The sequence below is a fragment of the Palaemon carinicauda genome, unplaced genomic scaffold (assembly GCF_036898095.1).
Source record: "Palaemon carinicauda isolate YSFRI2023 unplaced genomic scaffold, ASM3689809v2 scaffold1016, whole genome shotgun sequence".
NCBI classification, from domain to species: Eukaryota; Metazoa; Arthropoda; class Malacostraca; order Decapoda; family Palaemonidae; genus Palaemon; species Palaemon carinicauda.
In genome coordinates this window covers 11,690-35,371 of record NW_027168501.1, presented here as the reverse complement: position 1 = coordinate 35,371, position 23,682 = coordinate 11,690, and the positions used below count along the sequence as shown (strand labels likewise).

The 23,682-nt window shown below is 45.2% G+C and overlaps 1 long non-coding RNA gene across 2 annotated transcripts; it reads right to left on the bottom strand.

Annotated features, from left to right (window-relative positions):
- Positions 1 to 781: 781 nt before the first annotated feature.
- LOC137635208 (uncharacterized) lies at positions 782 to 17,858 on the bottom strand. 2 transcript variants are annotated; one of them, XR_011042618.1, is made up of 5 exons: positions 17,764 to 17,858; positions 9,188 to 9,399; positions 6,287 to 6,501; positions 5,693 to 5,819; positions 782 to 1,047 (listed from the first exon to the last, which is right to left on the bottom strand). It is a non-coding gene; the product is annotated as an uncharacterized lncRNA (long non-coding RNA). The 2 variants fall into 2 exon arrangements; XR_011042619.1 differs by having other exon boundaries at positions 17,759 to 17,857.
- Between the last annotated feature and the right edge of the window lie 5,824 nt (positions 17,859 to 23,682).

Sequence of the window (23,682 nt, the reverse complement as noted above, 5' to 3'; positions counted from 1 at the left end):
TTTAGGATGGAAATAAATAAAATTAACTTATTCAATTTAAACAAAATTTATATATAGATTTGATACTGTTGATTGAGGCATAAAACATCTGTTCAAGAAGTGTTATTCATTCAGCGCAAAGGAAAATTCCCCAGTGAAAGAGACACTCATATTACACAATAACTGAAATTTTACATTTAATAGAAGACTGGCATGAGAAAATAATTCTTACTAATGAATATTCTTCTATAAAGGTCTCAGGGCTTAATACATTCTACCTCAAGTTAAAAAACATTCATACTTGTTTTAAATATTATAAAAGAGCTGTTTAGATAAAAGATTCTCCCTCTTCAGGTCATTATACCAATCGAGATAGTCAATGACCCCTTTAATATCAAGATTTTGAACATAGCTGATCAGTGTACACATAAGCCTAAAATGCAAATATGATTAATAAATATATATATAAAAAACTCAAAACATTTAATATGGGTAAGCAATAATTATAATAAGTAAAAAGTAAACTTTTTGTTTCTTTTTTAAATGCTTGAAAAATACATTCGACTTTAATTGGGATTTGAAACTCCATATGAAAGGACATCCAAATAATTGAATCTCTCATAAATGAAGTAGTAGCACTATCAATGCATTACTTGGTGTTGTACAGTATCTTTTTGGCCACTAGCTGCCCTTTCATTTTAATCTTCACCTATATATGGGTGATGAATGAACTCCCAGGACCCATTGCTTGAGCTTTATATCCAAAATTCTTGTGGTTCCGTAACCAAAATACAAACCACGCTATTTAATATGGGTATTACTTTCGGCGTAGCTGAAATGACGAGCCATTAGAATTTTAACGAGGGTTTACTAGGGTAGGGAGGGGTAGCTAGCTACCCCTCCCCCCCTCACACCTGTGACTAGCTCACTTTGCTTTTGGCTCGGGTGATGAACAAACGTGTCTGCTGCCACCCTCGCTTATTGACAGCCTTGATCTTGTTTTGCTTTTTCTTTTCAGTGTGCTTGGAAGTTGATTTTAGTTTTGAGGCAGATACCAAAGTCTGACATCTGAAAGTATAAACAATATTAGACAAAGGAATTTAAAAAGAAAACAAACTGAATATCAATCTCGCTTCAACCAATTTAACATCATTAATGATATACAGTGATACCTCGGTAGTCGAACGACTCTATACTCGAACAATTCGGAGTTCGACCAAAATTTTCGAGAAATTTTTGCTGCGGTGCTCGACCAAAAATTCGGTACTCGACCAGCCGAACACGTGACGACCGCATGGGCTTTGTGATGATCGCGCCATCTCGGCCACTCTCGCTTGTTCGGGAAGCATCAGTTCTCTCGAGAGCGTCACTCAGACAACGCGCGATCAGCATTCGTTGTGATTTAGTGATTTTCAGTGCTTTTAATTGCTTTTTTAGCTTTCATAATGAGTCCCAAGAAAGTAATGAGTGTTAAGGGGAAGGAGAAGAGGAAAACAGTGCGACCAACGATCGAGTTGAAGAAGGAAATTATAGCGAAATATGAGAATGGTGTACGAGTGTCCGATTTAGCGGTAGAATACGGAATGGCGAAGTCGACCATTTCTACGTTTTTAAAGCATAAAGAAATGATTAAGAAGGCGAATGTTGCAACGGGAGTTACGGCGGTAACTAAGCAAAGGCCACAAGTGATTGAGGAGATGGAAAAGTTGCTTTTAATATTTATTAAAGAAAAACAGTTGGCCGGGGAAAGTGTTAGTGAAGCGTTCATTTGTGAAAAAGCGTTGCATATCTATGAAGAATTAGTGAAGAAAAGTCCGAGTACCAGTGAAAGTGATTCATTTACATTTAAAGCGAGCAGGGGTTGGTTTGAAAAGTTTCGTAATAGAACAGGTATTCATCGTGTTACTAGGCATGGGGAGGCAGCTAGTTCGGATCAAATTGCAGCCGATAAATACGTGGGGGAATTCGATCGGTACATAAATGAACAAAATTTGATCGCACAACAAGTCTTTAATTGTGATGAGACTGGGTTATTTTGGAAGAAAATGCCAGCCAATACGTACATTACCAAGGACGAGACGAAGATGCCAGGTCACAAGCCAATGAAAGATAGGCTAACATTGTTGCTGTGTGCAAATGCAAGTGGCGATTGCAAGATCAAACCCTTGTTAGTGTACCACTCGGACAACCCCCGGGTGTTCAAACGAAATAATATTTGTAAAAGTGCACTACCAGTTATGTGGCGCTCGAACACTAAATCTTGGGTCACAAGACAATTCTTTACTGAGTGGATAAACGAAGTGTTTGCCCCCCAGGTTAAGGCTTACCTCATTGAAAAGAGCTTGCCAATGAAATGTCTTCTGGTTATGGACAATGCTCCTGCACATCCTCCAGGTCTCGAGGATGACTTGAAAGAAGAATACAGCTTTATCAAAATCAAATTCTTGCCCCCCAATACTACTCCCATACTCCAGCCCATGGACCAACAGGTCATTTCAAACTTCAAAAAACTCTATACCAAGGCCCTTTTCAGAAAGTGTTTTGAAGTGACCAGTGACACGAAGTTGACCCTAAAGGAATTCTGGAAGGAACACTTCAGCATCCTCAACTCTGTTAACATGATTGACCAAGCTTGGCGAGGTGTGACCTATAGGACATTGAACTCTGCCTGGCGTAAGCTGTGGCCATCATGTGTCACAGAGAGGGAGTTTGAAGGTTTCCAACCAGAGGCGGGTCCAAGCACTGCTACCCCTGTAATTTCTGATGACACTGATGTCGTTGAGGAAATTGTTGTCATGGGCAGGAGTTTGGGGCTTGAGGTCGACAAGGATGATATTGATGAGCTTGTAGAAAGCCATTCTACCGAGTTGACTGTGGAGGAATTGTTGCACCTGCAACAACAACAGCAGCAGGATCTGATTGTGGAGCAGGAATCTTCAGAAGAGGATGAGGTAAGGGAGGATGTTCCAAGTTCTCTCATCAATGAAATTTGTTCCAAGTGGGCAGATGTGCAGGCTTTTGCTGAAAAATACCACCCAGAAATTGCAGTAGCAAACCGGGCAGTGCATATGTTTAATGATAGTGTCATGTATCATTTTCGAAGAATACTGCAGAGGAGGAAGAAACAATTAACAATAGACCAGTTTTTCACAAAAGAAAAGAAAGCTGCTACATCAAAGCCTGTTTCTCCTCCAAAGAAGAGACAAAGAAGAGAAGAAACCCCTGAAATAGATCTGCCCACCCTTTCATTGGAGAGAGAAACAACTCCTGAAGGAGAACTACCCCGCCACATCATGGAAGGGGACTCTCCTTCCAAGCAGTAACCTCCCCCTTCCATCCTCTCCACATCCATCCCTGTATGCCATCGAACCGCTGCTCAAAGGTATGTTCACTACAGTACAGAAAATGGTTTAAAATTGTTTTATTTTAGTACAGTAAATGGTTTAAAATTGTTTTATAGGATTTTCTGACCAATTTCATACACATTTAGATAATTATTGTTGTTTAGGTACACGTTTTATTAATATTTTGGGCCTGTTCGAGTGCTTGGGAACGGAATAGAATATATACCATTATTTCTTATGGGGAAAAAAAATTCGGTACTCGAACAAATCGGAGGTCGAACACGGATCTCGAACGGATTATGGTCGAGTACCGAGGTATCACTGTACTAACACAAGAGGTAGTTTTTTTAGCAAGTGTCAAAATAGTCCTTTCTCTCCTGTTTAGATTGAAATTATAAAACTTTATAAGGAAAACTTATCTAAAAGTATTTTTATAAAGCTTTCTCAATACCTACATTTTGCTTTCTATTCAGAATTGATCCAAACTACAAAAAATTATTTCATACTATAATTATCTTTTTAATCTACTGTAGTTTAATTTATTAAGAAAACTTCTCAGAGTCATTCTAAAAGCAAATAAAACGCGCTCTGGAAATAACCAATTCACTGAATTATGTGTGAAAATTCTGAACAGCAGAACTACCAAGTATAGAATATCTATTGATTAAATTATTGATATTTAGGATAATATAAAAAATAGCAATAAGCTGAAATTAAGCAATTTTATCATCCATGGAGGTCCGGAAATAGTAAATATATTGACTAGGAAAATAAAAATATATCGACACAATCAAATATTTTTGCAGGCACATTTCAAATTCCTTCTTGGTGAAGGAAAATCATATCAACGAACTATAGTCAATTTCTTTGAGAGAGGCAGATTTGCACCGACTCGCAGCGGTGCCCCTTTAGCTCGGAAAAGTTTCCTGATCGCTGATTGGTTGGACGAGATAATTCTAACCAATCAGCGATCAGGAAACTTTTCCGAGCTAAAAGGGCACCGCTGCGAGTCGGTGCAAATCTGCCTCGCTAAAAGAAATGGACTATAGGACAACTGTAATCTCACTCCTCTCTTACTGAACCCTATTATTATTATTATTATTATTATTATTACTTTCTAAACTACAACCCTAGTTGGATAAGCAAGATGCTAATTTATAAACCCAAGTCCTCCGATAGGGAAGATAGCCCAGTGCAGAAAAGAAATAATGAAATAAATAAACTACAAGATAAGTAATTAACAATTGAAATAAAATATCTTAAGAACAGTAACATTGAAATAAATCTTTCATATATAAACTATAAAAACTAAAAAAAAAAAAAAGAAAAAAAAAATGGGGAAGAGAAATAAGACAGAATAGTGTGCCCGAGTGTACCCTCAAGCAAGAGAACTCTAACCTAGGATAGTGGAAGGCCTTGGTACAGAGGCTATGGCACTACTCAAGACTAGAGAACATTGGTTTGATTTCGGAGTGTCCTTCTCCTAAAAGAGCAGCTTACCATGGCTAAAGAGTCTCTTCTACCCTTACCAAGAGGAGAGTAGCCACTGCACAATTACACTGCAGTAGTTAACCCATTGAGCAAAGAAGAATAGTTTTAAAAATTTCTAGAAAGCCTAAAGGCTTGACTACTAGTTCTAATTATTACCAAGATTGAAATTAAAATAAAAAAAACTTTCCTGATAAAAATTATAAAAATTAGCTACTGAAGAACAGTGACTTTCAGAAGGTCCTCAAAGACATCTGGTGATACAAACAAATCCAAAATACATACATATACCAAGGCACTTCCCCCAATTTTGGGGGATAGCCGACATCAACAAATGAAACAAAAACCAAAAAGGGGACCTCTACTCTCTACGTTCCTCCCAGCCTGATAAGGGACTCAACCGAGTTCAGCTGGTACTGCTAGGGTGTCACAGCCCAACCTCCCCCGTTATCCACCACAGATGAAGCTTCATAATGCTGAATCCCCTACTGCTGCTACCTCCGCGGTCATCTAAGGCACCGGAGGAAGCAGCAGGGCCTACCGGAACTGCGTCACAATCGCTCGCCATTCATTCCTATTTCTAGCACGCTCTCTTGCCTGTCTCACATCTATCCTCAAATCCAAAACGAAATCATAAAATCTCAGTTATTCTATCAAAACCTCATAATGAAGTACTGTAATCAAACAATATGTAATTCAATACAGTAAGGAAGACGACACTTACAATACGAAATGTGACTATTTGTTGACCTTTGCTGCTGAAAATTGTAGGCACGCAAGTTAAATGATGCTTAAAAATTTGACTCGCATACAGTTTTTAGGAACCCATTAAGTTTTAAGTTGAGGACTTAGTGTAAAAATGGCTGTTGATGAGAGCTTACCAATACAGGGTCAGTGGCAGTAGTGAGAAATACACTTCTTGAGCTCTGTCCTTGTTGTTAGCTGCAACAGAGCAGTCAAAGGCCTCTAACATAGGCTTGTACTATTGTTCTTCCCTTACACACCATTCTGTAATACAATAGAAAAGGAATTAAGCTATCCAAGCATTATCATTTTTATCTGGTTATTATTATTATTATTATTATTATTATTAGCTAAGCTATAAACCTAGTTGGAGAAGCAAGATGCTATAAGCCCAAGGGCTCCAACAGGGAAAAATAGCCCAGTGAGGAAAGGATATAAGGAAATAAATAAATATGAGAAGTAATAAACAATTAAATAAAAATATTTTAAAAACAGTAACAACATTAAAACAAATTTCATATGTAAACTATAAAAAGAGACTTATATCAGCCTGTTCAACATAAAAACATTTGCTGCAAGCTTGAAATTTTATCCTACCCTCAACACAATAGCCTATACAGAACAGTCACTCAAAGTAACCTATAAGGTTACTTGTTTTTCTAGCCAATAACACATTTCCATTTGTGAAAAGAAAACACTTTCCAGATAATCAAAAACTAAAAGCAACTTACTTTATAAGGATTTCCATCCAGTACAAACAGATGCGATGTTTTACGAGTTCCTAAGGGAACTTTAAAGAAAGGGTCAGTGAGAGTCCCGAGACGCTACTTCTAGGCAAGTCTTGATAGCGTGCTGCGGCAGCCAGGAAAGAAAAGATACGGCTATTTCCATCGCATCGGCGTCATGATTAAAAGCCATTTTCATCTTGGGGTGACAGCAACCTTACCTGGAATATTGCTCAATTCAAATAAATCATCATAAAAAAAGCCCTTTCCCTAATAGTGTTACTTGAAAAATGCTAAAATTTTATCTAACTTCAGAGAAATTCATTGCTAGGCACCAAGACTTCATTCCAAAGTTACATAGTACATAAAATATATAAATAATTCCATTATTTTATAAATTAAGCATTAGGCTATCACGCTGTTATCCATTCACAAAATATTTGTACAACCTTAGTGACTATTCTTAACAAAACCGACATAGCTTCAGTCGGGATAGAGCTACAGGCTTCAACCTGTACACAGTACTGAACAGCTTTGAGATGAAAACACAGTTATCAAAACATAGCTTATGTTTTTGTTTATCACACTTCTGTACTTATATTTTCTCGTTATGCTATGTATAATACCATTATACCATTATCAGAGATAAGTATGTACTGTATTTTCTAATTTCATGAATAGAATTGCTCTTTTTGTTGCAGAGCTCGTCGCAAGATCACGTATATCGGCATAACATGTCAAATTTGAAAGTATTTTGTATTTTTTATAACGACACAAAGATTTAGCTATTTATACGAAGCTGAAAGAAAACGGATTTTGACTTAGGAAAAATCTATTTTTGGGTGAGATAGCCATGTCGTCCTGATGGAAGGTTCTTCCGGCAGCTTCCTACTGTATAATATTTCTGCGAGTGATATTACAAGAGAATTATCGTCAGGTATCACAGGGTTCTAACCCCCGGAACGACTATCCTAAGATATCGTGTATAATCAGGGACGTATCCGTAGATAACCATAGATATCTGCACCCCTAACAGACTTAACCCAGTTTAGGAATCTAAGAAGGATAGATGAGGAGACTTTAAACGAGGGTTAAGCACCCATCCGGTAAGTAGCAGGGTGGGGGGTGGGAGTAGTAGCTACCCCGCTCACTCACACACCTGAGCTATTAACCTAATTTTCTAGGAAGTAGGACTTTAAGATGGACAGGTACTGGCGGGCCAATCTATATAAATAACTAAAGGTTTGTATCGTTAGGAAAAACACAAATTACTTCCAAATTTGTCATTTGTTCCATCACTAAATAGAAACCAAAGCTATCTATATGGGATGACTTACCCTTGAGGAAGGTGGAAGTCGGTGCCAATTGGCTTTTTGGCTTCGACCCGAGAGTTTTCCCCTTTATGTGTTCTGCACATAATTGGTGGAAACCCTACACCTCGCTAAACCCGTTCTATGCATGGTCAGCGGCCTACACTAGCTGCGTGCTCGTGACACTAGCAATGTGACAATCTAGCTAAGAGTTCTTCCAAGCCATAGGAATCTTCAGAGGTTACCAAGACATTACCTAATACCCCATCGTTAGGGTATGGGGACACAACAAGTATTGAAACAATGCTAGGTTACACAAGGGAAAATGGTTTACCTTCAGATAGTTGAGGTCAGCTTTGCAGAGGATACTGGGTGCTGATTTCTCAAGAGAGGGAAAGATGAAGAAAAGAAAGAGCCAGCCATCCTTGAACAATCACCCCAGACTAATCCCGGATAACCTATGCCCTCAACCCTCTGCTACTTGTGCATCAAGGAGCTTGAGGTGTTAAACAACTCGTGCAGCCACCACAGGACCAATGGAAAAAGTTTCCATGTACCTGTGGGTTACGTCTTGCAGGTAGTGGGCAATGAAGGTCGTCTGATGCTTCCTCATGCCCGCTTCTAGTACCTGCGCCACAGAGTAGTTTCATTTGAACGAAAGGGATGTTGCATTGCCCTTGACGTCATGAGCTCTCGGTCAATGTGTTGGAAGAGGATAGGGATTCAGGGCCTTATGAATACAAACACAGATGTTCTTCGTGATCCTCCTCTTGACATTCCTCGTGCTGACGAAGAGTGCTGACACTAGGGGGCAAGCTGCAGATGTTCTTTTGATGTAATAACTCAAAACTTCTTACTGGGCATAGTAACAGTTGATCTGTGTCATCGGTTATGGTACGGAGACTCTCAATCCGGTAGGAATCGAATCTAGGATCTGCTACCCCTGGATTTTGAGTCTTTGCAACGAAATCAGAATTGAAGCTGAGGATTACCTCTCCCCATCTCTTTGAATGGGCGATGTCATAAGCGAGTAGGAACACCGTCTTCAGAGTGAAAGGGCAATCTGTTACCTGGCGTAATGGAATGTAGAGGAGACCCTTCAGAGACTGAAGGACCCAAACCACATTCCAAGGAGTAGTTCTATCTTCCAACTAGGGACAGTAAACTCATAACTTCACATGAGGAGAGAAAGTTCCAACGAAGAAGAAATATCTACAACTTTCAGCTTCAAGACTAGACTCAAGGCTGAGTGGTAACCTTTTACTTTCGAAACTGAGAGGAGCTTTTCCCCCCGAAGGTGTACAAGGAACTCTGCTATCGTTTGAATAGTAGCATCGAGGGGAGAGATACCCCTCTCTAAACGTATTATGTCTAGTCTTCCAGTATCGCTGGAAGTATATCCCTAATAAAGAGCGAAAGGGTTTGCATTTAGCGTCGGAACAAAGATGATTTGATCCTACCCTCAACACAATAGCCTATACAGTACAGTCACTCAAAGTAACCTATAAGGTTCCCTGTATTTCTAGCCAATAGCACACTTCAATTTGTGAAAAAAAAAAAACACTTTCCAGATAATCAAAAACTAAAAGCAACTTACTTTTAAAGGATTTCCATCCAGTACAAACAGCTGTGATGTTTTACTTGTTCCTAAGGGAACTTTAAAGAAAGGGTCGGTGAGTCACGAGACGCATACTTTTCTTGACAAGTCTTTAGAGTCCACTGGGGCAGCCAGAAAAGATCTGGCTATTTCCATCGCATCGGCGTCATGATTAAAAGCCACTTTCATCTTGGGGGTGACAGCAACCTTACCTGGAATATTGCTCAATTAAAATAAATCTTCATAAAAAAAGCCCTTTCCGTAATAGCGTTACTTGAAAAATGCTAAAATTTGATCTAACTTCAGAGAAATTCATTGCTAGGCACCAAGACTTTATTCAAAATTTACATAGTACATAAAATATATAAATAATTACATTATGTTATAAATTAAGCATTAGGCTATCACGCTGTTATCCATTTACAAAATATCTGTACGACCTTAGTAACTATTCTTAACGAAACCGACATAGCTTCAGTCGGGATAGAGCTACACGCTTCAACCTGTAAGGTACTGAACAGCTTTGAGATGCAAACACAGTTATCAAAAAATAGCTTATGTTTTCATTTATCACACTTCTGTACTTATATTTTCTCATTATGCTACGTATAATGCCATTATACATTATCAGAGATAAGTATGTACTGTATTTTTTAATTTCATGAATAGAATTGCTTTTTTTGTTGCAGAGCTCGTCACAAGGTCACGTATATCGGCATAACATGTCAAATTTTAAAGTACTTTGTATTTTTCCTAACGACACAAACCTTTAGCTATATATACAAGGATATTACTTTATGCGAAGCTGAAAGAAAACGGATTTTGAAGTAAGAAAAATCTATTTTTGGGTGAGATAGCCATGTCGTCCTAATGGAAGGTCCTTCCGGCAGCTTTCTACTGTATAATATTTCTGCGAGTGATATTACAAGAGAATTACCGTCAGTTATCACGGGGTCCTAACCCCCTGAACGACTATCCTAAGTCGACGTATCCGTAGATAACCATAGATATCGTACCCCTAACAGACTTAACCCAGTTTAGGAATCTAAGAAGGATAGATGAGGAGACTTTTAACGAGGGTTAAGCCCCCATCCGCTAATTAGCAGGGTGGGGGGTGGGAGTAGTAGCCACCCTGCTCACTCACACACCTGAGCTATTAACCTACTTTGCTGGGAAGTAGGACTTCAAGAGGGACAGGTACTGGCGGGCCAATTTATATAAATAGCTACAGGTTTGTGTCGTTAGGAAAAACACAAATTACTTCCAAATTTGTCATTTGTTCCGTCACTAAATACAAGCCAAAGCTATCTATATGGGATGACTTACCCCTGAGAAAGGTGGAAGTTTGAGCAATTGGCTTTTTGGCTTTGACCCGGGGGCTTTCCCCTTTATGCGTTTTGCACATAATTGGCGGAAACCCTACACCTCGCTAAACCCGTGCTATGCATGGTCTGCGGCCTACACAAGCTGTGTGCTCGTGATACTAGCAAAGTGACAATCTAGCTAAGAGTTCTTCCAAGCCATAGGAGTCTTCAGAGGTTACCAAGATATTACCTAATACCCCATCGTTAGGGTATGGGGACGCAACAAGTATTGAAACAATGCTAGGTTACACAAGGGGGAATGGTTTACCTGCAGATAGTTGAGGACAGCTATGCAGAGGACCCTGAATGCTGATTCCTCCAGAGAGGGAAAGATGAAGAAAAGAAAGAGCCAGCCATTCTTAAACATTCATCCCAGACTAATCCCGGATAACTTATGCCCTCAACCCTCCGCTACTTGTCCATCAAGGAGCTTGAGGTGTTAAACAACTTGTTGGGCAGCCACCACAGGACCAATGGAAAAAGTTTCCATGTTCCCGTGGGTTACGTCTTGCAGGTAGTGGGCAGTGAAGGTCGTCTGATGCTTCCACATGCCTGCTTCTAGTACCTGTAACCACAGAGTAGTTTCGTATGAACAAAAGGAATGTTGCAATGCCCCTGACGTCATGAGCTCTGGTTCGTGTTGGAGAAGGATGACCTTATGAATCCATGCACAGTGTTCTTCGTGATCCTCCTCTTGACATTCCTCGTGCTGACGAAGAGTGCTGACACTTGGGGGTCAGCTGCAGATGTTCTTTTGACGTAATAACTCAAAACTTCTTGCTGGGCATAGTAAAAGTTGATCTGTGTCATCGATTATGGTACGAAGACTCTCAATTTGGAAGAAATCAAATCTAGGATCTGCTACCCCTGGATTTTGAGTCTTTGCAATGAAATCAGGAACGAAGCTGAGAATTATCTCTCCCCCTCCCCTTGAATGGGTGATGTCATAAGAAAGACCATGAAGTTCACTAACTCTTACGGCCAAAGCCAAAGCAAATAGGAACACCATCTTCAGAGTGAGGTGGCGATCTGTTACCTGACGTAATGGAATGTAGGGGAGACCCTTCAGAGACCGAAGGACCCAAACCACGTTCCAAGCAGTTCTAACTTCCAACTAGGGACAGTAAACTCATAAATTCTATGAGGAGAGAAAGTTCCAACGAAGAAGAAATATCTACAACTTTCAGCTTAAAGACTAAACTCAAGGCTGAGTGGTAACCTTATACTGCCGAAACCGAGAGGAGCATTTTCTCCTGAGGGTGTACCAGAAACTCAAGCTATTGTTGGAATAGTAGCATCGAGGGGAGAGATACCCCTTCCACGACACCAACCATAGAAGACAGTCCACTTAGCTTGGTAGACCGAAGCTGATTAGTGTCAAAGGTGTCCAGCCATCAGGTTCGCAACTTGTTGCAAAATCCTCTCAGAGTGAGGAGGTTCTGGATAGTCTCCAGGCGTCAAGTCATGGCAAAGCTACGGCTTTGTGGAAGATGTTCCCATGGGGCTGCTTGAGTAGATCATGTCGTGGAGGGAGTTCTCTTGGGAGCTTTGTTAGGAGCTGCAGAAGGTCCGGGAGCCATTCTGCGTGATGCAATAGCGGAGCTATGAGGGTTATCGAGAGATTGGTGGATGCTCTGGTCTTGTTGAGAACTCTTCTCATCAGACAGAATGGGGGGAAGGTGCAAATGTCGATATTGTCCCACCATTGCTGGAATGCATCTTGCCAGAGAGACTGGGGATTTGGGACCGGGTAGCAGTAAAGCGGGAGCCTGAAATTCGGGGATGTTGCGAACAAGTCCATAGTCGGGGAACCCCACAAAGTCAGGACTTTGTTAGCTGCTAGATGATTTAAAGACCACTCGGAGCCCAATATCTGAGTCGCTCTGCTCAGGTTGTCTGCGAGCACATTCCTTTTGCCTGGAATGAAGCATGCTGATAGGGTCACCGAGTTGTCTTCTGACCATCTCAGAATCTCTAATGCTAGATGCTAGGGCCTGCGAAAAGGTACCGGCTTGTTTGTTGAAGTAAGCCACTACCAATGTGTTGTCGCTCATCAACACCACCGAGTGGCCTGCCGAGAACTGCTGGAACTGTTGGAGGGTTAAGAAGGCTGGCTTCATTTCTAAGAGATTTATGTGCTGGTACTTTTTGGACTCTGACCATAGGCCTGAGGCTGTGTGGTGTAGCATGTTGGCCCCCATCCTTCTTTTGATGCATCTGAAAAGAGCAGCAAGTCAGAGGGGAGGACGAGAAGGTCGACACCCGTGCGGAGATTCTCGTCGTTCACCCACCATCTGGGGTTCGTCTGCTCTTCTAGTTCTATAGGAACTCGAATGTTCGGGGAATCGCTGGACTGATTCCAGCTGAACTTTAGCCTCCATTGGAGAGATCAGATACTGAGACAGTCATTCGGAACTAGATGAACCAAGGCTGCTATGAGCCCTAGGAGACATAACCACCTCTGGGCTGGGAGGTCTTCTCGTCTGAGGAATGGTCTCTCTACCTTTGTCAGCCTCACTACCCTGTCGTCTGATGGGAAGACTTTCTGTTGATCAGTGTCGATGATTATATCCAAGTATACCAGTCGTTGAAAGGGAAGTAGTGACGACGACTTGAGATTTTCCATGATTCCGAGGTCTTATCAAAACTCATGAAGTTTGTCTCGGAGATGAAGAAGGGTTGCCATCGAGTCTGCTAGAATCAGCCAGTTGTCCAGATATCTCAGGAAATGGAAGCCGATTCTGTGAGCTCAGGATGACACTAGGGCGAATATTCTTGTGAAGCCCTGAGGTGCTGTGGAAAGACCGAAGCACACCACCTTGAACTGGTATTTCTTGTTGTCTAGAATGATCCTTAGATACTTCCTTGAAGACGGGTGGATTGGGATCTGGAAGTATGCGTCTTTTAGGTCCAGTTTGCACTTGAAGTCCTGTGGTCTTACCGCTTGTCTGACTGTGTCTGCCGTCTCCATGCTGAACGGAGTTTGCTTGACAAACTTGTTCAGAGCTGAGAGGTCGATAACGCCTTTTTCACAAGAAAGAGTCGACTGAAGAAGCCTGGGGAGTCGCCGAGGACCTCCTGGAGAGCAGCCTTCTTCAACATGGTCTGGAATTCGGCCCGGAGAGCCAGCTCTTTTGCAGATCCCTTCGCAGAGAAGCTCGATGGAACTGGATCCTTGGTCAGTGGAGGGAGAGATTGAGTGAACAAGACGAGATACTCTGAATGAATCACAACGACTGTCCAGGGTTTAACCTTAAGCAGCAGTCATATCTGCCAGCAGCAATGCAGGCAACCACCACCGGTGGACAAGTGGGAGGATTGCCCATCCTAGCGGGTGCAGTCTCAGCTGCCTTCTCTAGAACTCTTACCTCCATATGAGGACTTGGAACCCTTTCACTCTTTGGCTGGAAAAGGCTTCTATGCCTTGTTGCCGTTGTAGCTGCTGTCCTATTCGTTTATTCGTTAGCGGTTTTAGCTGTTGCTGTTGTTTCTTCTGCAAAGGAAGTGGTCTATGGGACGAGATGTTCAAGGCCTATTGAGGAGGGTGTCCTGCTTGAACTTTCTTCACCTCTCCGAAGCCCAGTCAACGTTTTCCGGCCTGAGCAGAGGTACCATTCAAAGTAGAGTTTCTCAGTCTCGTTACTTCATTATATGGGAGTCCCTTTGCCGAAGGATCGTATTTGCCCACAAGTTTACAACTTGGTGGGAAAGGAACTCAATGGTTCGATTTCCTGATAATAGAAAGGTCTACATCGCCTTCCTCGACGTCTCCTTGGACCAGTCCTCGGTCCTTATGAGGTGTCCCACTGATCCTAACCAGAGGTCCAGCCACGAAGTAGCCTGCATGGCGTACTTCGCTACTTTCTCCTGGTTAAGAATCTTCAATGCCGAGAACGAGACTTGAAGTCCTGATAGTCTCTCGAAGGAGATCCCTCTGCTAAGGGCCTTTACGGAGTGAACGAAAGGCAGGGGAGGAAGAGGCTTGTTGGAAACCTCGTGATACTTCCTCTGCTGCACAAAAGGCGGCGGAAGACGTTTAAAGGCGGAGCAAGTGATCTGTGAGAACGCCTTCCGACAGGCACTGCTGAGGGGCCACCGCTGAATCAGATAACCCATTAATGATCCTCATGCGGGCTAAGATCTGCTAGAAGGCGTACTCCAACTCCTCCTGCTCTACCTCCAATAGCTTTGGACTTGCAGGTCTTGGGAGATGGTCGTCATCGTCGTTAAGTCATCCACCCACTAGATCTCCTCTCGAGGTGAGTTGACGTCGCCCCTCGAACAATGCTGACGACCCTGCAGGGTCTGGAGAAGATCGTTTGGATCCTTCCTGCAAAGGTCTTGAAGTCCTTGCCAAAGACTAGTGGACAGTCTTGGCACTCTTCGACTCCTTACGGGGCGGAAAGAATTCCTCCAGGAGTGAAGGTCTTGCATGCTCTTTCATATGTCCCTCACTTGCTGAGGGAGCGACGTCCTCCAGTAAAGGTCTGGATACCGGTAGCTGCTCCAAGGGAACCACCTTGATAAGGGAGGGGCAGGAAGACCCAGCCAAAGAATCCTCTCTGAGAGAGGGAGAATCTTGGTTCAGGAGATGCTGGGGGGGTGCCTACCCGCCGAGGAGTGAGGATAACGATGCTCAGCCTCCGCTTCAATGTTTATACAGGAGTTAGTTTGATCCGAGAGGAATACTGCGGTTCAGCTATTACTCATCTCCACTTAAAAGGAGAGATGGATGATGATGAGGGCACCTGAGGAGAGGGGTACGTAGACTTACGTCTAGGGTCAGCCGGAGATGAAGATGACTTCTCCAAAGGAATCCTTGGCATCCTGGAGGACTGTAGAGGTGAGACACCTTCCACAAATGCCTGGTGAATTGCTTTGACCAGGGTATTGAACCAAGGTTCCTTGCCCCACTGAGGCGCTGACCAACAGATTCCCTGAGAGGATCGATGCTGAAGGTCTCTGAAAAGATGGAACCAGGTTCCTGCCTGGATCGACTGATGACTGGACAGGCAAGCGGTGCGAAGAGGCGGACGGCTGCTACCTTGATGGTTCCCACTTAAGGGTGAATGGACAGGGCAGCTTACCCATCTAGGCTCCTTAAAGGCTGGTTCCTTCTGAAGGAGAGGTTGTCGGAAGTGGTCCTTCCAGGCGTGATGTCCTGGACACTTTGGCTGGGGAGCTGTGTTCTTGAGTCGACCTGTAAGAAACAGAAGACTTACGGTCTAGAGTTGGAGAACGGCGATCTAAGCCTGATGACTGTCATTTGTGAGCTGGTGAATGAGAGGGAAAACTCCTACAAGGAGCTGGCGAATGGCGGGTTGGCGAGTGCCGATGACTTGATGAGTGATGAGAAGCTCAAAGAGGAGAGTGTCAGGAAAATTGCTTTTAATCTGGAGATCTCCTACAGCCTGGCGAATGGCGAACGGCTGGTGAACGACCAGCCACAGGAGAACTAAGAACAGCTGGCGAATGACGAGCCACTGGCGATCGACGAGCAGCTGGGGAATGCCGAGAAGCTAAGGAACAACGAGCAGCTGGAGAACGACGAGAAACTGCCGAAAGTCTAGTAGTTGGTGATCGGTGAGTTACAGCCGAACGATAAGCTGCTGGTGAACGTCAACAAGGCAGGGAATGATGAGTCGTGGATGAGTGACAAGTAGCTGTAGAACTACGATCAGCTGATGAACAGTGGACTGCAAGTGATCGACAAGTGGTCGGAAAGCCTGAAGAATCTATGGCAGCTGACAAACCACAAACTACTGTCAAGTGACGAGAAGTTGAAGGGTGCCTATGGACAAACAAATACTTAGGGGCTGGCAAACGGCGAGTCCAATATAACAGATGAGGGTTGGGAACTAGAAGGCTGTCGGCGACTCTGATGTTATTCATCACGAGGTGAAGAGTGACGGTCTCTGGAAGAGGTCTGCAGTCAAGGTGACGAGTGACGAGGTACTCCATTGATGAGCGACGATCCTCCGGAGGGGATTGTCTGGCGAAGGAGATCGCAGTCTTTGGGTGAACCAAAGAGATGTTTTTTAGACGGAGGGGGAGGAGAACGTCTGAAGCGTTAAGGAGAACCACTCACTCTGGGAGCTCGTTGAGGGCAGCGAAGATCTTCCGAAGGGGAGGAATGCTAAGCAGGAACAGGAAGATGTCTAGGAGACATTTGAATCTGGGACTCTAGGGGGGGATCTCACTCTAGGCGAGAGCGATGCCCACCCACAAGAGGGACCTGCCTTGAACTTTGCTCTACCCCAGATGGAAGAGTTAGCTCAGCAAGGGGGGAGGGAGCACTCTTTGGCAACGGCGGCAGCAGCGGAAGAAGAGGCAGGGTGGGAATCGTCAGTGGACACGGCAGATAAAACCTCAGGATTTCGTAGGCCCACACTCAGTAACAATAAGGGATCCACCTCTGAGGAAGTCTGTGTTCGCTTCCACTCCGCACCAAGCTGAAGTTCAAAAACTGCCTTCATCAGCGGAAAGCATCAGAGAAAGAGTACTGCAAGTCTCACTTCGAGGGAGGAGAGGGGCTGCTTCACTTGGGGGAAGTAGCACCATCCCTCGAGACCAGAGGTTGACCTGGAGTTAATTGGAAACCGAACGAACAGGAGCTTTGGGAAGAGGTTGGGTGATCAAAGTCCTAGATTTCTTCAACTTTGAGGAAGACCCCGGAGGTGAAGAATCCCTTTTGGACTTATGTCGGGTCCCATACTTCTCCCACTGGGAGGCAGACCACTCTTGGCATTCAAGGTAGGTGTTGTCCTAGTCACCACGCCGCCCACAGCAGGCAGGACCTAGCAGATGCTCATGACATAAACATCCCGGACAAGTCCGCATGAGGACGGCCAAGGAGAGAGCGCACACACACTGAAAAGAAAGAGAAGAAAGCAATTAGTCAGTAATGGCAAGTCAATAAAGGTGAGGGGGAAGAGGGGCAACGTACATTCTCCACTCAAGCCAAAAACAAAGTGGGTTCTCAGCCCCGGTGTGTGAGTGAGCGTGCTAGCTAGTAACCCTCCACCCACCCTCGCTAACTAGTGGGTGGGTGGTTAACGCTCGCATTCAGCTTCAATGAAAGTAATATCCCCTATGAAAAGCGTTAGTTTGTATTTAGTGACAGAACAAATGTAAATTGGTTTGCAAATATTAGGAAGACCTCAGGGGTAACATCTATGTATACAAAAATAAAAAGAATGGACACTACCTAACCTAACGTAAATTACAACACCGAGCACAGCTTGACAAAGGCCTGCTTCCATCTCCATGGCTCACCTACTTAACCTGGCCTTGAAGGTATGGTTTCTGAATGAATTAGGCAAAATATTAGTCTATAATATGACAAGTTTTCAAAGTACAGTAATTTGTATTTATCCTAATTATACAAACATGAGTCCTTCAATAAGAGAATGTATAATTTAAGCAAAGTTTTAACTACTGTACATCATTCCATAAACTACTGGCTTTTGGCTTTCCCTGGGGACTCCTTATTTGAGTGTGTAAGCACTCAAGAAATAAGGAGTCCCTGCACCTCGCTAAAACCTTGCTACACAAGGTCTGTGGCCTACGCAAGCTGTGTGTGAAGGTATGAAGTGTGACTCATCCTAGAAAGTTGTTCTGAAGTTCTTTAGATGGAAACTTGTAGACTAGGACTTTCCCAATACCACCTCGTCAGGGTATGGGGACGTAACAGTAATAATATTAATACTAGGAACACAGGGAAGCATGGTTTACCTGCAGTGGTTTGAGGTCAGCTATGCAGAAAACCCCGGATGCTGCTTTCCCCAAGAGAGGGGATGATGAAGAAAAGAATAAGGGCCAGTCAAACCTTTTCATTCATGCAGACTAAAACTGGGTAACAATGCCTCCAACCTTCTGCTACTTGTCCAATAAGGAGCTTGAGGTTTTAAACCCGCTGTTGTGCAGCCACCACAGGACCGATAGAGAACCTATCGAGTCTCCTGTGGGTCACGTCTTGCAGGTAATGGGATGTGAACGTTGTTTGACGTTTCCACACCCCAGCTTGAAGAACCTGCGTCACTGAAAAATTTCTTTTGAAGGCCAGGGACGTAGCTATGCCCCTGACATCATGTTATCTGGGGCGACGTAACAGAAGAGGGTCTGGATTCAGTGCCAGGTCAATGACCTTGCGAATCCATGCAAAAATGGTGTTCTTGGCGACCCTCCTCTTAGTTCTTCCTGTGCTGACGGATAGTGCTGGCACACGAGGACGGGCTGCGGCTGTTCTCTTGAGGTACAGCATCAAGCTCCTTACTGAGCAAAGTAAGAGATGGTCTGGGTCATCAGTTACAGTAAGGAGACTAAAAATCCAGAAGGAGTCGAATCGAGGAACCGCTACTCCCGGGTTCTGAGTCTTAGCAATAAATTCAGGGACGAAGCTGAACGTTACCTCTCCCCATCCCCTTGAATGGGCGATGTCATACGAGAGACCATGAAGTTCGCTCACTCGCTTGGCCGAGGCCAAAGCTAGCAGGAACACCGTCTTCCAAGTTAGGTGGCAATCTGATGCCTGGCGTAATGGTTCATAGGTAGGTCTCTTAAGAGACCTGAGAGCTCGAACCACATTTCATGGGGGAGGTCTCACTTCCAACTGAGGGCAGGTAAGTTCATAACTCCATATGAGTAGAGAAAGTTCTAGCAATGATGAAATGTCCAATCCTTTCAGCCTGAAGGCAAGCCTTAAGGCTAGGCGATAGCCTTTCACTGCCGAGACTGACAGGTGCATTTCTTCACGCAAATACACAAGGAACTCCGCTATTGCTGGAATAGTGGCATCGAGTGGAGAAATACCCCTTCCACGACACCAACCACAGAAGACTTTCCACTTTGCCTGGTAGACTGCTGCTGATGACTTCCGCAGGTGTCCAGACATCCTGATCGCAACCTGTTGCAAAAATCCTCTCTCAGAGAGGAGATACTGGATAGTTTCCAGCCGTGAAGTCGTAGCGAAGCTACGGCTTTGCAGAAGATGTTGGCATGTGGTTGTTTGAATAGATTGTGTCGTGGAGGGAGTTCTCTTGGTGCCATAGCGGAGCTATGAGGGTCATTGAAAGATTGACCGATGTTCTGGTCTTGTTAAGCACCCTCCTCATCAGAAAGAACGGGGAAAGGCGTAAACATTGATGTTGTCCCACCGTTGTTGGAAAGCATCTTACCAGAGAGCCTTGGGACCTGGAACTGGGGAACAGTACAGTGGGAGCCTGCAGTTTAGGGCTGTTGCGAAGAGGTCCACAGTCGGAGAACCCCATAAAGTCAGGACTTTGTTGGCTACTAGATGATACAAAGACCACTCAGTACTCACTATCTGAAATGCTCTGCTCAGGTTGTCGGCGAGCATATTCCTCTTGCCCGGAATGAAGCGTGCCGATAGTGGTATCGAGTGAATTTCAGCCCATCTCAGTATCGCTACTGCTAGATGGAATAGTTTCTGCGAAAAAGTACCTCCTTGTTTGTTGATTTAAGCCACTACTGTGGTGTTGTCGCTCATCACCACCACAGAGTGACACACCGGGTATTATTGGAATTGCTGAAGGGCCAAGAAAACGGCCTTCATCTCTAAAAGATTTATATGGAGGCACTCTTCTGATTTTGACCACAGGCCTGAGGTCCTGTGGTGTAGAACGTGGGCTCCCCACCCTTTCTTTGAAGCGTCCGAAAACAGCATCAAATCCGGGGGGAGGATGAGAAGATCCACTCCTCTTCATAGGTTCTCGTCTGTCACCCACCACTGGAGGTACGTCCGTTCCGCAGGTCCCATAGGGATCATGATGTCCGGGGAATCGCAACCTTGATTCCATCGAGACTTGAGTCGCCACTGGAGGGATCTCATTCTGAGGAGACCGTTGGGAACTAGACGAGCCAAAGATGAGAGGTGACCGAGGAGACATAACCACGATTGGGCTGGAAGCTCTTCTCATCTGAGAAAAGGGCTAGCGACCTTCCTCAGCCTTGCTATCCTGTCGTCTGATGGGAAGGCTTTGTGGAGATTGGAGTCTATAGCCATGCCTAGATATACCAGTCTTTGAGTGGGAAGCAGAGAGGACTTCTCGAGATTTACCATGATCCCCAGATCCTGGCAAAGTCCCAGAAGTTTGTCTCGGTGTTGAAGAAGGGATGACTCTGAGTCTGCTAGGATCAGCCAGTCGTCCAGATAACGGAGGAGACGGATGCCAATCCTGTGTGCCCAAGATGATACTAGGGTGAACACTCTGGTGAAGACTTGTGGTGCTGTGGAAAGACCGAAGCACAGCACCTTGAACTGGTTTATTCTGTTGTCTAGGCTGAATCTTAAGTACTTCCTTGAAGACGGATGGACTGGGATCTGGAAGTACGCTTCCTTTAGGTCCACTGTGCACATGAAGTCTCGCGGTCTTACTGCTAGTCTGACCGTGTCTGCCGTCTCCATGCTGAACAGAGTTTGTTTGACAAATTTGTTCAGAGCTGAGAGTTCGATGACTGGCCTCCAGATGCCTTCTTTACAAGAAAGAGTCGACTGAAGAAGCCTGGGGATCCGTCAAGGACCTCTTGGAGAGCGCCCTTCTTCAACAGGGTCTGGACTTCTGCCCGAAGGGCTTGCCCCCTTGCCGATCCCATGGCAAGGGAGTTCAAGGACACTGGATTCGTCGTCAGGGGAGGTGGAGATGTTATAAACGGGACGCAATATCCTAGACTGATCACGGAGATTGATCAGGAATCGGCCACGAGTTGCTTCCACCTGTTTGCGAACTTTGTAGGCATCCCCCTACTGGTGGAAATGCAGGGGGACTGCCTATCCTAGCGTTTGCGGGCTCGGCTGCTCCCTCTAGGACTTTTGCCTCCCCTGGAGGACTTTATGCCTTTCCTTTCTTTCACAGGAAAGGGCTTATACATCATCGTCTTCGCTGTAATTGTCGTCGTAGTGGTCTTGGCTGGACGGGACTGCTGTGGTGCTGGAGCCTTATAGGGCTTAGATGTTAAAGCCCCATGGAGGAAGGAGTCTTGATGTGACTTCCTCCACCTCTCAGCAGCATGTTCCACATCCTTAGGCTCGAATAGAACAGACCCCTCCATGGAGGAAAGTCTGAGCTCTTGATCTCGGCGCTAGGGACCTTCTGGTGGAATCTCTCAGCTACTGCATCCCGACGTTTCAGGATGGTATTTTCCCACAAGTTCGAGACTTGGTGGGCCAGAAACTCGATCGTGCGAGTACCTGAGAGGAGGAAGGTTTCCATAGCTTTACTGGTACGTTCCTTGGAGAAATCCTCAGAACTTATCAGGATACCTAAGGTCCCCAACCTTCGTGGCTTGCATAGCAACTTCACGACCTTCTCCTGGTTGAGGATCTCGGCTGCCGAGAACGAGACCTGCTGGTTGGAGTCTCTCTCAAGAGCTACTCCCCTGGCTAGCTCTTCCAGCGAGTGGTGAAGTGGGAGAGCTAAACAAGGCTCCTCCAGGATCTCAAAGTACGCGAGGAGGTGGGAGGAGCTTGGTGGTACTGGAACGGTTGGAGGAGGACATCTTGGAGAGCTGCTAGGCGATCTTGTACCTGGTACTCTTTACCCCCTTGAGACCAGGGCAGGGCTGCAATGGTCTTAGAGGGCTTCTGAGTACCAAAGACGCGGTCTAGGACCGTGTCTTTGCCTTCTCAAGGAGGGATCTCTGGGTTGCAAAACCCGTTGAGAGCCCTCATTAGAGTCAGAACCTGCCAAAACGCGTGTACTGACTCCTGCTGGTCTCCTCCTGTTGTAGGACTTGCAGCGAAGTCTCCTCCTATCCCACAAAGACTCTTCTTGGGGAGAATCGTGGACATTCCTTGAGTGGCTGGCTGAATCCATCCATGCCCTAGTGGAGGACTTCGGCAATGTTTTGAAGTCTTTGGATTCCTTCCTGGGAAGGATGTAAGACTCCAACATTGATGAGGGTGGCATGTTCATTCTAATCCCGGACTGTGTGGAACTCTCGGCATGAAGAGAGGTTTCCTCCATTGGTGCAATGGGGGAAAATCTCTCTTCGCGTGATTCCCTTGGTGACGGGAGATCTTCGTCTGAAAGGGAAGGAGAGTCAGTCCGAGGAATAAGAGGAACTTGCCTTGAAGGTCTGCGTGGAGTCAGTTTCGCCCTCGGGGAAGTGACCGCGTCCAGAACTCCTCTTTTCCTCTTCAGACGGGTAGAGAAACCCACAGTTCCGTGTCCTAGATCAGAGAGGACAGGCTTGAAACCTTGAGTTACGGCTCTGATCAGGGCACTGAACCAGGGCTGTTGGCTGACAGACGCACTGTCAGACATAACCCCCGAAGGGAAAGGGACTGAGGGATCCCTGGGAGGAGTCACTGGAATAGGTGGGTTCGCCTTTGGTAGCTTTGGGATCCTGAACCTCCTCTGGAAGTTTCCCTTCTCCCACAATGTGCGGTGGTATGCGCTTGCGGGGAGGGGAATGAGGCAATAGCGACCTTGCCGGACGTCGTTCCTTGTGATGCGCAGGCTCGCGCGTGGGGGAATATTGACGCTCGCGCGAGGGAGAATATTGAAGCTCGCGTGCGGGAAACTGATGGCTCGCGCGGGGGAGAATATTCGCGCGCGGTGGAGAATATTCGCGCGAGCAGGAGAATCACGATGAACGCGCGGGCGCTCGGAAGAGTGTTCGCGAGCATCTGTAAAAGCCTTAGGGCGCGCGCGCAGGAGAATGTTCCTTAGCGCGCAGTATATTCATGATGGGCGCGCATCCCTGGGAGATGGATGCCATGCGCGCGTATCTTTGTAAGTGCGCGCAGGAGAAGGCTGGCGTGTGGGTGAGGGCAGCATAGCTGTCTCATCTACAAACTTGCATGCAGGAGAAAGTTGGCGCGCAGGTTTAACCTGGCGCGTAGGATGGCGCGCAATATGGAACTCAGGAGAGCGTGATGTAGGGCGCTCATATGAGAGTTGGCTTGCAGGTGGGCGCTGGCGCAAAGGAGATCGTTGGCGTGTAGGCGCAGGGCACGTGAGCGCAGTGAGCACAGGGTACGTGAGCGCAATGGGCGCAGGGCACGCTGGAGATCTTGTTGGCGCGTATGCACTTTAAGATGATGCCCTGTGTTAGTGTGAGCAGGATGAGCAGTGCGCTTGTAGTGATGGGGCCTGACGAGCTACTGAT